This window comes from Parasteatoda tepidariorum, chromosome 1 (genome assembly GCF_982258835.1).
Source record: "Parasteatoda tepidariorum strain Cologne lab strain chromosome 1, Ptep-v5.0, whole genome shotgun sequence".
In the NCBI taxonomy this organism is placed as follows: domain Eukaryota; kingdom Metazoa; phylum Arthropoda; class Arachnida; order Araneae; family Theridiidae; genus Parasteatoda; species Parasteatoda tepidariorum.
The window spans coordinates 125,661,151-125,676,743 of NC_141755.1; the positions used below are offsets into that span (position 1 = coordinate 125,661,151).

Genomic DNA, 15,593 nt, shown 5'->3' on the forward strand with positions numbered 1-15,593 from the left:
AATTTAAGAGGAAAATGAAGTTTTCTATTTGGAAAATATCGTCGAAGTTATGAAACAAAACAATTTTTTTCTTCAAAAATTTTCAACTTTACTTGATTTTATTCAATTAATGTCTAAATTTCAGAAGATGAGAAGCAAATTTTTCGCCCCCTCACTTTTATTTCAGAAGAAAATAAAGCTTTCTATTTGGAAAATAGATTCAAAGATGACATTTTTTTTTAGTTACCAATTTTTATTATTTCTGAGCACCTTGAAATTTCAGAAGGGGCGGAACACTATGTTCGCCCCCTCATTGCTATTTCGGAAGAAAATAGAGTAAAAACTGGAAATTAAATACTTTTTCTACTTTTACTTTACTTTTTCAAAAGTCAAAAAACATTAATCGCCCATAACAGAATAACTTGATGTATATCTCTTCAAAGCTGAAAAAGAATAGCTTTTTTTCCCTCTAAAATTACCTATTTTTCTAGACTTCGTCTTGGCGAATAACTAAATATCAGAAGAGGCAAGGCACATAAATGTTAGAGGAATATAAAGTTTTCTGCTTCAAAAATAGCTTCAAAATTGAAAAAAAAAATTTTTTTTTAAATTACTGATTTTACTTGACTTTATTTTTGTGACTGTCTAAATTTCAGGAGGGACGAAACGCATCGTTTGCCCCATCATCTAAATTTTAGAGGGGCCCTCTGCCACTGGGCCATGCAGCTGTGGCCTTTCCCCTTCTCTGCAAAGCGTGTTTGTTCTTTTAAGAAAGGGAAATAATTTGTGAAAAGGTGTTTTACCGTTTTTTACCCTTCCCTTTATGTTATAGTAGGTACGCTATTACAAAAAAGAAAATTTTCATCAACTCTATCTTAACACAATTTCTTTCCTACATATATATATACTTAGAGTGCTTTATTGTGAAAGAAAAAAAACATGATGTATTCTCTTCATACGGGCCCCCTTGACCGACGGGGCCCCGGGGCGGTGCCCCTGCTGCCCCGGCGTAGTTACGGCCCTGGGGGGAAGGCATCGAAAAGCTAGAAGAGCGTTTGAATGAATGTATTTTTCTTGAAAGAGAAAAATTTATGAATAAGTGTGAGCCGCGATGCCATCAAATGAGCTGGTTCTGGTCCCAGCGGTGGCTGGCTGGTGTAAATTCAACTCCCGGCTCGCCCGCTCAGTGCCTCAGAGATCATGGGTTCGAATCTTCTCCTTCCTGTCCTATAAGAGCTTCTTATGGTTATCCTCTTAATTTAAGGCAAATGGGGATTAGTTCCTCCACGATGTCTCAATGCATCACTCAAAAGTGTTGGGCTCAAAATGAGATGCCTGCGGAGTTGAATATTGATAGACACAAATTCAGAATTGGATAAACCGTTCAACGCTAATTACAATATAAATAGGTATGAAAATACTAAAATATTTTTTGCGCAAAATATATTTAATCATGTAAATTAAATGCTTTCCGTAAAATCTTCCTTACAATCTTTTTACTTTGAAAAGAAAAGAACTGTCGCAAATTTTTTAAAAAAAAGAAAAAAAAACTTAATTAGAATGATTATGTAAAATAATCATTCTAATTAATTCTGAGCATTTTAACTGAATCAAAAATGTCAACTATCAAAAATTCAACTTTAAAACTTGCTAGATATGAAAAAAATAAATTAAACAGTTTTCACAGATTGCTTATACAATTAAACTGCAACTATCAATTTAAAATTATATCATTGAAATATTCAAAAGTTGCATAATTGTATCATGTAATGAAATTATAAAACAAATTATAGGTTGAGAAAAAGGATTTTAATCACTAGTGAGAATGGAAATCATTTTGAATTTCTAGCAGATCTATTTTTCTAACAGATGGCAGCACTAATTATTAAAAATAAAAAGTGTAAAAAAAGTTTAAAGAATCTTTTGGTGCCATCTATTGTAGTAACAATTAAGCGTATTTTTACACAAATAGACATTTAAGAACAAAAATTAAATGTCTATTTATGTAAATATGCTAAAAAGATACTTTAGTTAAAAATATTATGATTTCTTAGAATGAAATAAAAAAAAAATTACTAAAGATGGATAACTAAAATGAAAGCATTAATTATTAAATATGTTTCATAATTAAAAACAAAAAAAAAGTATGTGCATTTGAAATATATTATTTGCCCTTTATTTTTAAAAGTTCTCTCAAAATCGAATGCTCTTTTAGCCGTAATTTTTCAATGCTGCTACTTTTTCAAAAAGAGTAATTCTTAAAATTTGTTCATGAAGAATGTGAATGGAAAAAAAAAAACTTACTTTGTACTGTACTAACTTTGTACTGTGCATATTATTTATTAAGCATGATTATTCTTTTTCATCTTATAATAGAAATTTTTATGCATCAACTCGTAAATAGAAATATTAATGATTTTCGTAAATAAAAATACAATCGGACCTCTATTTAACGAAGTCACCAAATCCCAATAATAAGTCCGTAATGGAAAATTCATTAAATCCAAAATCACCTTTTAAAATACTAAAGCAACACAAAACAGGTTTTAAATTCATAAACATTGGACAATTAAAACATCAATTAATGCACTTTTATCTTATCAACTAGTATCTACTCTTTATTTTACAAATCTTAAAATCTGAAAGGAAAGCAAGAATAAAGCAAAACATTATCCAGTGTTACACTATCATGTTATATACATTTTCAGCTTAAAAAAAAAAACTAAATTTATGCATAAAATTATAGCTGCATTTATTATAAGAATAATTTTAAACATACATTACCACACGCGCTCTTAAGTTTAATTGCTACTGATAAAATCCGTTCATTTGAACTGAATTTTTCATTTGAAATGCAAACAAAGAGAGATTTTACTGCTTTTTCTAAAAGTGAAGTGGCTACGAAAAACAATTCAAGGTCATTTCATTCGTAAAATGCTTTTAACAAGTTTGAAATGTTTTGGGAAATAGGGGGAGGTGGATCGCAAAGAAAAGTTGGATAAATTCACTCTGGAATTTTTCAAGTTATTTTACGAAGAAATTTCGAAAATGCTCCTCGAAAAAATTCGTAAAATAGAGAAATTCGTGAAATGGAAGTTCGTTCAATAGAAGTCCGACTGTATTTTATACAGCAACTCATAAAATTATAGATGCTGAAAAAAACCAATTATTAATCATCTGAATTGAATCTTACTGAATCGGAAACTTAAATATTGAAGTCATTCTTTCGAACAATTAAGATGTGCACTTCGTGGAAATTCGATCTATAACAAAAACTTACTCAATTTGATATCATTTATTTTGCTCACCTTACAGCGTTGAAACAGATACTACAGAAACACTTTTTGCCCATATGTACTTTTTTTTTAAATCTGAAAACAATAACATTAGTTTAATTATGTTCCCTTATCGGGAAATTTCAATCTAAATCTTAAATGAATCCTAGAAAAAAGATAGTCAAACAAAAAATAATCGAAAACTAAATTGCAAGTATAACACTTTTATTTTTAACTAATTTGTAATATTACAACACAAGATGAAATAGAAATTTAATCTGTACATTATGTAAAAAATTTAACACGAATTACAAAATTGAACTTCAATAATCCAATAGCAAAAATTTCACAATATCAAATACAAGATATCAAAATTATACAATACAGCACCCTATCAAAATGCGCTACCAATTTAAATTGGATAAATTTGAAGCGGCAAACTACAGAAAAAACACATTTCAAATACAACACTTCAACAACAGCTATAACCCTTATGATCAATATATAAATATATTACATAGAATAGATTACATAGAGCAGAACATATTACATAGAATAGAAATATATTACAGTAAATTAAATGCTAAGTTTGAAAAACTTTGCTGAAAGAACAAAGCAAATGACAGGGACAATAAAAGCTTTGGTGACTGAGAGCAGTTAATCTGAAGGTTTGTTTTAAACTATTAAATCTGACATAAAAATGTGATAAACATAATTTTTCTCAAGAGACAAAAGAACACCTGGATCAAACTAGCCTTCATGGAGGACTTTGATGCAACTAACCCGCATTCGCGTAACATGGAGAGGAAAACCATGAAAACCTCCCACGGTTAGCCCGACGGTGTTGGGATTTTAACCCACTATCAGTCTACCACTAAGGACATTTTATGTCAGCACTTTTTTCTGTGTGAGTACACGTTATACGTCAACAGCAGCAGATTCTGGCGAGTCTTAACTTGAGCCACCTCATTGGGAGGGTAAAAACGAATCTGTTCTTTTCCCATTTGGTAAAGACTGCAGAACAACTTCGAGAAGCTCTTTCATCTGGATATCACAAACTCATGAATCTGAAAAATTATCAATATTCAATTTTTGCAAAATAAGATTCAGTTTACATAGAGAAGGCTTTGGATAAGAGAAAAAAATAAAGGTTATCGTCTCACCTATTAGACCAGCAAGGAAACAAGTTCTTTTGTCGGAAGAAGTCATTCAGTTCTCGAGATAGAAAACTGCATGAAAAGCTGCACTAATTCTTTTTTCCGAAGCTTGTGCAGTTGTAGCTTCCCAAAACGTGTCCATCAGCCGCATATCAAGAATACAGTCAATTCTGAAAAATACAACACACACAAGCAGTATCTATGCACAAAAACAAAAGGAGAACTTAAACTAAAGCAATAAGGTAAAATAAACCAATATTTAAACCAGCTTCGAAAGAAAAAAAATACTCAATTAACTTTAAAAGTTTGAATTTTAAACCAGATTTAAGTACCTTTTAATGTTATCATCATACATATATATTATTGTACAGTGAGAAAACGCTACGTTGGCGTTTTTATACATTAATTTTCCTTCTGTGCTTTAATTTTCATTCAATTTTGAATGCTTTTGCCAATTACAGAAGATTTCTTAGAGTTAATTTTAAGAAATGACAAAAGAATGCAAACAATCAATTAAGAGTTCCAGTTGAGTTTTAATTTAGAAACGAAACGATCAGAAGAAACTAAATCCATACTTAAAAATAATCATAAACAATTTCAATAATCTGCAAATTTAAAAAGATAAATGAAATAAGATCTTTAAATATGCTCAGAGATAAAAATCCATCAGAAATAGATTTAAAATAAAGTTACACAATTTAAATAACTTTGAATAATTTCGTTACAAGATTAATTGAATAATTTTAATTGAATAATTTACGATTTAATAATTATAGTCTTTCAATATTATGCTAAAAACTTAAATATAACAAGTTTTAAATGTAACTACATATTTTTACACAGAGTTTTCTTACCTTGACGATTAGTGCTTCCATACATTGCAAAATAATAAAAACTAGTTTATACCTGCTTCAATCAACACTAGGTTTATTTCTTTCTCATAGAATCGAATTCTGTTGACTTAAAATGGGTTAACACTAAAAAATTTAATCCCAAAAAATTGACTCACTAACAAAAATTCGGTAATTAAAAATTAGCTTTCTTGAAAAATTCCGTTTAACCGTTTGAGTGCGGATGTGCCAAAAATGCGGAAATCTTGTTTTGAACCAAAAATGCGGAGACACTGCTGTTGGTTAGTATAGGTTGGTTAGTGGTTGGTAGGTAGTAGTTAGTAGTAGTTGGTTAGTAGTTGGTTAGTAGTGTTGTACGCATTTCATTCCGCACTCTTAGCATATATAAGAAAACTCTTCAGCACTCAAACGGTTGATAGTGAGAAAAGTGAAATTAAACTTAGGGTAATTCTAGGCCAAGTGAAACCTCATCAGAACGCATAAGCGATTTACTCTACAGCCGCTCGTGGGCCAAAGACTTTCGTCATTAATATCTTCAAATCGTTCCGTTTTCCATAGACACGTCTTAATCTTTACCATAAAAATGATCTGATGAAGTTTTAGCTTCCCGAAACGTGTCCATCAGCAGGATATCAAGAAGACAGTAAATTCTGAAAATACAAGACAAAAAATCTGGTCCTACGCACAAAACAAAAATAAATTAAAAATCCAAACCAATCAGAAAGAATAAACCAATAGTATAGATAGTGTTCTCTACACTAGGAATCACTGCAAGCTCTTGACTGACTGCACCTCCGGGTAGCTGTTTTTGAGAATTTTGAAGCCAAAAGGATCACAATAAGATGACCATTCTGGTTTGAGATGCTAAAAATGAAAAGCGCATTAAGTGAAAAGTTCTCGGAAGGAGAAGGAAGAGAAAAAGTTACCATCTTACCTATTAGGCCAGCAAGAATGCGAATGAGTACTTCGTCATTAATATCTTCAAATCGTTCCGTTTTCCATAGACACGTCTTAATCTTTACCATAAAAATGATCTGATAAAGTTTTAGCTTCCCGAAACGTGTCCATCAGCAGGATATCAAGAAGACAGCAAATTCTGAAAATACAAGACAAAAAATCTGGTCCTACGCACAAAACAAAAATAAATTAAAAATCCAAACCAATCAGAAAGAATAAACCGATAGTATAGATAGTGTTCTCTACACTAGGAATCACTGCAAGCTCTTGACTGACTGCACCTCCGGGTAGCTGTTTTTGAGAATTTTGAAGCCAAAAGGATCACAATAAGATGACCATTCTGGTTTGAGATGCTAAAAATGAAAAGCGCATTAAGTGAAAAGTTCTCGGAAGGAGAAGGAAGAGAAAAAGTTACCATCTTACCTATTAGGCCAGCAAGAATGCGAATGAGTACTTCGTCATTAATATCTTCAAATCGTTCAGTTTTCCATAGACACGTCTTAATCTTTACTATAAAAATGATCTGATGAAGTTTTAGCTTCCCGAAACGTGTCCATCAGCAGGATATCAAGAAGACAGTAAATTCTGAAAATACAAGACAAAAAATCTGGTCCTACGCACAAAACAAAAATAAATTAAAAATCCAAACCAATCAGAAAGAATAAACCAATAGTATAGATAGTGTTCTCTACACTAGGAATCACTGCAAGCTCTTGACTGACTGCACCTCCGGGTAGCTGTTTTTGAGAATTTTGAAGCCAAAAGGATCACAATAAGATGACCATTCTGGTTTGAGATGCTAAAAATGAAAAGCGCATTAAGTGAAAAGTTCTCGGAAGGAGAAGGAAGAGAAAAAGTTACCATCTTACCTATTAGGCCAGCAAGAATGCGAATGAGTACTTCGTCATTAATATCTTCAAATCGTTCAGTTTTCCATAGACACGTCTTAATCTTTACTATAAAAATGATCTGATGAAGTTTTAGCTTCCCGAAACGTGTCCATCAGCAGGATATCAAGAAGACAGTAAATTCTGAAAATACAAGACAAAAAATCTGGTCCTACGCACAAAACAAAAATAAATTAAAAATCCAAACCAATCAGAAAGAATAAACCAATAGTATAGATAGTGTTCTCTACACTAGGAATCACTGCAAGCTCTTGACTGACTGCACCTCCGGGTAGCTGTTTTTGAGAATTTTGAAGCCAAAAGGATCACAATAAGATGACCATTCTGGTTTGAGATGCTAAAAATGAAAAGCGCATTAAGTGAAAAGTTCTCGGAAGGAGAAGGAAGAGAAAAAGTTACCATCTTACCTATTAGGCCAGCAAGAATGCGAATGAGTACTTCGTCATTAATATCTTCAAATCGTTCAGTTTTCCATAGACACGTCTTAATCTTTACTATAAAAATGATCTGATGAAGTTTTAGCTTCCCGAAACGTGTCCATCAGCAGGATATCAAGAAGACAGTAAATTCTGAAAATACAAGACAAAAAATCTGGTCCTACGCACAAAACAAAAATAAATTAAAAATCCAAACCAATCAGAAAGAATAAACCGATAGTATAGATAGTGTTCTCTACACTAGGAATCACTGCAAGCTCTTGACTGACTGCACCTCCGGGTAGCTGTTTTTGAGAATTTTGAAGCCAAAAGGATCACAATAAGATGACCATTCTGGTTTGAGATGCTAAAAATGAAAAGCGCATTAAGTGAAAAGTTCTCGGAAGGAGAAGGAAGAGAAAAAGTTACCATCTTACCTATTAGGCCAGCAAGAATGCGAATGAGTACTTCGTCATTAATATCTTCAAATCGTTCCGTTTTCCATAGACACGTCTTAATCTTTACTATAAAAATGATCTGATGAAGTTTTAGCTTCCCGAAACGTGTCCATCAGCAGGATATCAAGAAGACAGTAAATTCTGAAAATACAAGACAAAAAATCTGGTCCTACGCACAAAACAAAAATAAATTAAAAATCAAAACCAATCAGAAAGAATAAACCGATAGTATAGATAGTGTTCTCTACACTAGGAATCACTGCAAGCTCTTGACTGACTGCACCTCCGGGTAGCTGTTTTTGAGAATTTTGAAGCCAAAAGGATCACAATAAGATGACCATTCTGGTTTGAGATGCTAAAAATGAAAAGCGCATTAAGTGAAAAGTTCTCGGAAGGAGAAGGAAGAGAAAAAGTTACCATCTTACCTATTAGGCCAGCAAGAATGCGAATGAGTACTTCGTCATTAATATCTTCAAATCGTTCCGTTTTCCATAGACACGTCTTAATCTTTACCATAAAAATGATCTGATAAAGTTTTAGCTTCCCGAAACGTGTCCATCAGCAGGATATCAAGAAGACAGCAAATTCTGAAAATACAAGACAAAAAATCTGGTCCTACGCACAAAACAAAAATAAATTAAAAATCCAAACCAATCAGAAAGAATAAACCGATAGTATAGATAGTGTTCTCTACACTAGGAATCACTGCAAGCTCTTGACTGACTGCACCTCCGGGTAGCTGTTTTTGAGAATTTTGAAGCCAAAAGGATCACAATAAGATGACCATTCTGGTTTGAGATGCTAAAAATGAAAAGCGCATTAAGTGAAAAGTTCTCGGAAGGAGAAGGAAGAGAAAAAGTTACCATCTTACCTATTAGGCCAGCAAGAATGCGAATGAGTACTTCGTCATTAATATCTTCAAATCGTTCCGTTTTCCATAGACACGTCTTAATCTTTACTATAAAAATGATCTGATGAAGTTTTAGCTTCCCGAAACGTGTCCATCAGCAGGATATCAAGAAGACAGTAAATTCTGAAAATACAAGACAAAAAATCTGGTCCTACGCACAAAACAAAAATAAATTAAAAATCCAAACCAATCAGAAAGAATAAACCGATAGTATAGATAGTGTTCTCTACACTAGGAATCACTGCAAGCTCTTGACTGACTGCACCTCCGGGTAGCTGTTTTTGAGAATTTTGAAGCCAAAAGGATCACAATAAGATGACCATTCTGGTTTGAGATGCTAAAAATGAAAAGCGCATTAAGTGAAAAGTTCTCGGAAGGAGAAGGAAGAGAAAAAGTTACCATCTTACATATTAGGCCAGCAAGAATGCGAATGAGTACTTCGTCATTAATATCTTCAAATCGTTCCGTTTTCCATAGACACGTCTTAATCTTTACTATAAAAATGATCTGATGAAGTTTTAGCTTCCCGAAACGTGTCCATCAGCAGGATATCAAGAAGACAGTAAATTCTGAAAATACAAGACAAAAAATCTGGTCCTACGCACAAAACAAAAATAAATTAAAAATCCAAACCAATCAGAAAGAATAAACCGATAGTATAGATAGTGTTCTCTACACTAGGAATCACTGCAAGCTCTTGACTGACTGCACCTCCGGGTAGCTGTTTTTGAGAATTTTGAAGCCAAAAGGATCACAATAAGATGACCATTCTGGTTTGAGATGCTAAAAATGAAAAGCGCATTAAGTGAAAAGTTCTCGGAAGGAGAAGGAAGAGAAAAAGTTACCATCTTACCTATTAGGCCAGCAAGAATGCGAATGAGTACTTCGTCATTAATATCTTCAAATCGTTCCGTTTTCCATAGACACGTCTTAATCTTTACCATAAAAATGATCTGATGAAGTTTTAGCTTCCCGAAACGTGTCCATCAGCAGGATATCAAGAAGACAGTAAATTCTGAAAATACAAGACAAAAAATCTGGTCCTACGCACAAAACAAAAATAAATTAAAAATCCAAACCAATCAGAAAGAATAAACCGATAGTATAGATAGTGTTCTCTACACTAGGAATCACTGCTAGCTCTTGACTGACTGCACCTCCGGGTAGCTGTTTTTGAGAATTATGAAGCCAAAAGGATCACAATAAGATGACCATTCTGCTTTGAGATGCTAAAAATGAAAAGCGTATTAAGTGAAAAGTTCTCGGAAGGAGAAGGAAGAGAAAAAGTTACCATCTTACCTATTAGGCCAGCAAGAATGCGATTGAGTACTTCGTCATTAATATCTTCAAATCGTTCCGTTTTCCATAGACACGTCTTAATCTTTACTATAAAAATGATCTGATAAAGTTTTAGCTTCCCGAAACGTGTCCATCAGCAGGATATCAAGAAGACAGTAAATTCTGAAAATACAAGACAAAAAATCTGGTCCTACGCACAAAACAAAAATAAATTAAAAATCCAAACCAATCAGAAAGAATAAACCGATAGTATAGATAGTGTTCTCTACACTAGGAATCACTGCAAGCTCTTGACTGACTGCACCTCCGGGTAGCTGTTTTTGAGAATTTTGAAGCCAAAAGGATCACAATAAGATGACCATTCTGGTTTGAGATGCTAAAAATGAAAAGCGCATTAAGTGAAAAGTTCTCGAAAGGAGAAGGAAGAGAAAAAGTTACCATCTTACCTATTAGGCCAGCAAGAATGCGAATGAGTACTTCGTCATTAATATCTTCAAATCGTTCAGTTTTCCATAGACACGTCTTAATCTTTATTATAAAAATGATCTGATGAAGTTTTAGCTTCCCGAAACGTGTCCATCAGCAGGATATCAAGAAGACAGTAAATTCTGAAAATACAAGACAAAAAATCTGGTCCTACGCACAAAACAAAAATAAATTAAAAATCCAAACCAATCAGAAAGAATAAACCGATAGTATAGATAGTGTTCTCTACACTAGGAATCACTGCAAGCTCTTGACTGACTGCACCTCCGGGTAGCTGTTTTTGAGAATTTTGAAGCCAAAAGGATCACAATAAGATGACCATTCTGGTTTGAGATGCTAAAAATGAAAAGCGCATTAAGTGAAAAGTTCTCGGAAGGAAAAGGAAGAGAAAAAGTTACCATCTTACCTATTAGGCCAGCAAGAATGCGAATGAGTACTTCGTCATTAATGTCTTCAAATCGTTCAGTTTTCCATAGACACGTCTTAATCTTTACTATAAAAATGATCTGATGAAGTTTTAGCTTCCCGAAACGTGTCCATCAGCAGGATATCAAGAAGACAGTAAATTCTGAAAATACAACACACAAAAGCAGTATCTATGCACAAAACAAAAATGATAAATCAATGGAGATAATCAGACAATTTTGATGTAGCCCAAGATTTTGAACAGTATATAAGCACAGGTTCTAAAAGTTTTTATTTTTTGCAATTTTATACTTCATTATTTATATTTTCTAATATTAAATTTGATTTTCAAATAAAAGCATTTCGTTATTAAGAAAGTGTTGTCCCGTACATATAAATTTAGAAACGAAACGATCAGAAGAAACTAAATCCATACTTAAAAATAATCATAAACAATTTTAATAATCTGCTAATTTAAAAAGATAATTGAAATAAGATCTTTAAATATACTGAGAGATAAAAATCCATCAGAAATAGACTTAAAATAAAGTTACACAATTTAAATGACTTTGAATAATTTCGTTACAAGATTAATTGAATAATTTTAATTGAATAATTTACGATTTAATAATTTTAGTCTTTCAATATTATGCTAAAAACTTAAATATAACAAGTTTTAAATGTAACTACATATTTTTACACAGAGTTTTCTTACCTTGACGATTAGTGCTTCCATACATTGCAAAATAATAAAAACTAGTTTATACCTGCTTCAATCAACACTAGGTTTATTTCTTTCTCATAGAATCGAATTCTGTTGACTTAAAATGGGTTAACACTAAAAAATTTAATCCCAAAAAATTGACTCACTAACAAAAATTCGGTAATTAAAAATTAGCTTTCTTGAAAAATTCCGTTTAACCGTTTGAGTGCGGATGTGCCAAAAATGCGGAAATCTTGTTTTGAACCAAAAATGCGGAGACACTGCTGTTGGTTAGTATAGGTTGGTTAGTGGTTGGTAGGTAGTAGTTAGTAGTAGTTGGTTAGTAGTTGGTTAGTAGTGTTGTACGCATTTCATTCCGCACTCTTAGCATATATAAGAAAACTCTTCAGCACTCAAACGGTTGATAGTGAGAAAAGTGAAATTAAACTTAGGGTAATTCTAGGCCAAGTGAAACCTCATCAGAACGCATAAGCGATTTACTCTACAGCCGCTCGTGGGCCAAAGACTTTCGTCATTAATATCTTCAAATCGTTCCGTTTTCCATAGACACGTCTTAATCTTTACCATAAAAATGATCTGATGAAGTTTTAGCTTCCCGAAACGTGTCCATCAGCAGGATATCAAGAAGACAGTAAATTCTGAAAATACAAGACAAAAAATCTGGTCCTACGCACAAAACAAAAATAAATTAAAAATCCAAACCAATCAGAAAGAATAAACCGATAGTATAGATAGTGTTCTCTACACTAGGAATCACTGCAAGCTCTTGACTGACTGCACCTCCGGGTAGCTGTTTTTGAGAATTTTGAAGCCAAAAGGATCACAATAAGATGACCATTCTGCTTTGAGATGCTAAAAATGAAAAGCGTATTAAGTGAAAAGTTCTCGGAAGGAGAAGGAAGAGAAAAAGTTACCATCTTACGTATTAGGCCAGCAAGAATGCGATTGAGTACTTCGTCATTAATATCTTCAAATCGTTCCGTTTTCCATAGACACGTCTTAATCTTTACTATAAAAATGATCTGATAAAGTTTTAGCTTCCCGAAACGTGTCCATCAGCAGGATATCAAGAAGACAGTAAATTCTGAAAATACAAGACAAAAAATCTGGTCCTACGCACAAAACAAAAATAAATTAAAAATCCAAACCAATCAGAAAGAATAAACCGATAGTATAGATAGTGTTCTCTACACTAGGAATCACTGCAAGCTCTTGACTGACTGCACCTCCGGGTAGCTGTTTTTGAGAATTTTGAAGCCAAAAGGATCACAATAAGATGACCATTCTGCTTTGAGATGCTAAAAATGAAAAGCGTATTAAGTGAAACGTTCTCGGAAGGAGAAGGAAGAGAAAAAGTTACCATCTTACCTATTAGGCCAGCAAGAATGCGATTGAGTACTTCGTCATTAATATCTTCAAATCGTTCCGTTTTCCATAGACACGTCTTAATCTTTACCATAAAAATGATCTGATGAAGTTTTAGCTTCCCGAAACGTGTCCATCAGCAGGATATCAAGAAGACAGTAAATTCTGAAAATACAAGACAAAAAATCTGGTCCTACGCACAAAACAAAAATAAATTAAAAATCCAAACCAATCAGAAAGAATAAACCGATAGTATAGATAGTGTTCTCTACACTAGGAATCACTGCAAGCTCTTGACTGACTGCACCTCCGGGTAGCTGTTTTTGAGAATTTTGAAGCCAAAAGGATCACAATAAGATGACCATTCTGCTTTGAGATGCTAAAAATGAAAAGCGTATTAAGTGAAAAGTTCTCGGAAGGAGAAGGAAGAGAAAAAGTTACCATCTTACCTATTAGGCCAGCAAGAATGCGATTGAGTACTTCGTCATTAATATCTTCAAATCGTTCCGTTTTCCATAGACACGTCTTAATCTTTACTATAAAAATGATCTGATAAAGTTTTAGCTTCCCGAAACGTGTCCATCAGCAGGATATCAAGAAGACAGTAAATTCTGAAAATACAAGACAAAAAATCTGGTCCTACGCACAAAACAAAAATAAATTAAAAATCCAAACCAATCAGAAAGAATAAACCGATAGTATAGATAGTGTTCTCTACACTAGGAATCACTGCAAGCTCTTGACTGACTGCACCTCCGGGTAGCTGTTTTTGAGAATTTTGAAGCCAAAAGGATCACAATAAGATGACCATTCTGGTTTGAGATGCTAAAAATGAAAAGCGCATTAAGTGAAAAGTTCTCGAAAGGAGAAGGAAGAGAAAAAGTTACCATCTTACCTATTAGGCCAGCAAGAATGCGAATGAGTACTTCGTCATTAATATCTTCAAATCGTTCAGTTTTCCATAGACACGTCTTAATCTTTATTATAAAAATGATCTGATGAAGTTTTAGCTTCCCGAAACGTGTCCATCAGCAGGATATCAAGAAGACAGTAAATTCTGAAAATACAAGACAAAAAATCTGGTCCTACGCACAAAACAAAAATAAATTAAAAATCCAAACCAATCAGAAAGAATAAACCGATAGTATAGATAGTGTTCTCTACACTAGGAATCACTGCAAGCTCTTGACTGACTGCACCTCCGGGTAGCTGTTTTTGAGAATTTTGAAGCCAAAAGGATCACAATAAGATGACCATTCTGGTTTGAGATGCTAAAAATGAAAAGCGCATTAAGTGAAAAGTTCTCGGAAGGAAAAGGAAGAGAAAAAGTTACCATCTTACCTATTAGGCCAGCAAGAATGCGAATGAGTACTTCGTCATTAATGTCTTCAAATCGTTCAGTTTTCCATAGACACGTCTTAATCTTTACTATAAAAATGATCTGATGAAGTTTTAGCTTCCCGAAACGTGTCCATCAGCAGGATATCAAGAAGACAGTAAATTCTGAAAATACAACACACAAAAGCAGTATCTATGCACAAAACAAAAATGATAAATCAATGGAGATAATCAGACAATTTTGATGTAGCCCAAGATTTTGAACAGTATATAAGCACAGGTTCTAAAAGTTTTTATTTTTTGCAATTTTATACTTCATTATTTATATTTTCTAATATTAAATTTGATTTTCAAATAAAAGCATTTCGTTATTAAGAAAGTGTTGTCCCGTACATATAAATTTAGAAACGAAACGATCAGAAGAAACTAAATCCATACTTAAAAATAATCATAAACAATTTTAATAATCTGCTAATTTAAAAAGATAATTGAAATAAGATCTTTAAATATACTGAGAGATAAAAATCCATCAGAAATAGACTTAAAATAAAGTTACACAATTTAAATGACTTTGAATAATTTCGTTACAAGATTAATTGAATAATTTTAATTGAATAATTTACGATTTAATAATTTTAGTCTTTCAATATTATGCTAAAAACTTAAATATAACAAGTTTTAAATGTAACTACATATTTTTACACAGAGTTTTCTTACCTTGACGATTAGTGCTTCCATACATTGCAAAATAATAAAAACTAGTTTATACCTGCTTCAATCAACACTAGGTTTATTTCTTTCTCATAGAATCGAATTCTGTTGACTTAAAATGGGTTAACACTAAAAAATTTAATCCCAAAAAATTGACTCACTAACAAAAATTCGGTAATTAAAAATTAGCTTTCTTGAAAAATTCCGTTTAACCGTTTGAGTGCGGATGTGCCAAAAATGCGGAAATCTTGTTTTGAACCAAAAATGCGGAGACACTGCTGTTGGTTAGTATAGGTTGGTTAGTGGTTGGTAGGTAGTAGTTAGTAGTAGTTGGTTAGTAGTTGGTTAGTAGTG

At 32.8% G+C, this 15,593-nt stretch overlaps 1 long non-coding RNA gene across 1 annotated transcript; it reads right to left on the minus strand.

The window, feature by feature from the left end:
• Window positions 1-3,462: 3,462 nt before the first annotated feature.
• Window positions 3,463-10,583, minus strand: LOC147816898 (uncharacterized). Its single transcript, XR_015429482.1, has 2 exons — window positions 4,418-10,583; window positions 3,463-4,321 (listed from the first exon to the last, which is right to left on the minus strand). It is a non-coding gene; the product is annotated as an uncharacterized LOC147816898 (long non-coding RNA).
• Window positions 10,584-15,593: the final 5,010 nt, after the last annotated feature.